The sequence below is a fragment of the Pecten maximus genome, chromosome 3, assembly GCF_902652985.1.
Source record: "Pecten maximus chromosome 3, xPecMax1.1, whole genome shotgun sequence".
Lineage (NCBI taxonomy): Eukaryota > Metazoa > Mollusca > Bivalvia > Pectinida > Pectinidae > Pecten > Pecten maximus.
The window spans coordinates 23836508-23838542 of record NC_047017.1 but is presented as its reverse complement, the minus strand read 5'-3'; positions in this window follow the sequence as shown (position 1 = coordinate 23838542).

Below are 2035 nucleotides of genomic sequence, written 5' to 3'. Positions count from 1 at the left end.
TTACCTTAGTAGGACTATACTGGAGTACATTCATGTATTTCCAATTGTAACGTTGTTCATATGTACAGGAAATTGCGAATTTTCACTTTATATATAGAGAGATAACGAACATTTCTATTGTTCATGTAACGTTTGAAACCTTGTAAGTTAATATATATACATAACTGTTTCGCGTGTTTTATAAGACTTTTGAAACTAAAGGATTTCATATGAGTTATTTAACCTTGAACGTTTTTACAAAGCACAAAACTGATTCAGAAAAAACCCTTTACAAACAAGGTGTTAATATGTAGCGTCTCTTTGGAATTAGAATGAGATTAAAAATAATTTTTGCCGTAGACTTCAATATGAAAAGCAGTAGGCTCGCAAACGTAATAACTTAAGGTACATTGTATTTATTTTCATTACTTCATATTTGCAGTTAACTATTTTAGTAACATTGAACCATTGCCAAATTAAGTTAACAAGCGATTTAGGTGCCAAATGCCATCTCGTTAGTTTGCCAAAATGACTCGCGAAATCGTCCAGTCATGTTGTCCTATAACATTAATTCAGTTTCAAGGTGAACCAGATATTGAAATTACAAAATATATTGGTAGGATTTATAATTATAACATTAGATTATGTTAATAACTGAGAATTAATTATTGTAATCGAACCATTTCATCTGTAGACGTATTTGTAATAACAAAAGACTCCAATGTAGCAAGTAATCGCCTCAACGCTTTATAAAAGGTGAAAAAACAAACTTTGTTAATTAGACAATCACAAGGCAATAGAAAGACAAGAATAAGAATTGACAACAACGTCAACTTGTGAAAACGTCCGTTACTAAGTGACAACCGGAACCGAGGCGATATCAGAGAAAGACTGACCAGAAGAAGGATGGCGGAGAGAGTAGAAGACCTACTTATGTATAGGAGCCACAAGCTGATCCCTTCACCTATCCACATATCCTGCAGCCTCGTAGATCGTCGGGGCGCCTCCACTGTAGGTAATACAACCCCCATACTAAATGTGGAATATTACATTGTCTCCCTTGACACTGCCTCACCTGAGGGAGGTTTTGTTGTCCCTGATCGAGACATACCAGAGTCTATAATATTGACAGTTGCTACTCCTGATTAACGATCGGCATTTTTAGGACCGAGTGGAGGATGTCTTCGTCAGTATGCTTCAGTGAAGCAGCACTATAAATTTGGCACATGTTCCGCGCTACTACAAGACGACTAAAACTTACAATACCACAGTCCTCCCTTACCCACGGACGATAGCACTTCATTACACCACACTTATCACAAGCGTAACATAGTGTACTACAATCGACCAAGCCCAGTCAATTTACTCAAAATATAACCCAAAGTTGGACATATATGCAACAGAATTTATTTCTTGGTTTTTGGATGGTGGGTACCTACATTATAACACGGAAAATGTCTACCAAAAACGACCTTTGGGGAAATATCGTTTAGGCCTTCTGTGCAAGCAGATGCTCAAAAGCTGTTCATATTATCAAATAACACTACACTTCTAAATTGGTTCAGTAAGCAATTATACGTATTTTCTCAAACCCAAATAGGGCGAAATATAGCATTTCCCGAAAGTTTGATTTTGGTAGACTTTTTTTTTCTGTTACAACATAAACAAAAAATATGTTGCAATAATGTCTCGGTTAGATAGACTGGACTCTAACCGTCCGGAAATATTTCGTTTTTCCGGCTTTTTTTTTTTACAATCGGCGTCTGTTTGGCGACATGTTGAATCAGTACTATTAGACATTTCTAACATAGCCTCAGACGCGAACTCGCAATCGGAACACCTCGCCTCCGTCTGCGAACGTAGGGAAACTTACGAGGGGTTCCGATTGGCGAACTCGGAGACCGACTCCGACTGTTTGAGGGGGTCATCTCAAAATGCTCAAACAGAGAATATGTTTTATCGTCAATTGAAATTATCGTATTTTTGTCCGTTTGACACATTTGATCACTATTGGGTCATGAACAATGAATTAATAAACTCCAACACACAACATATG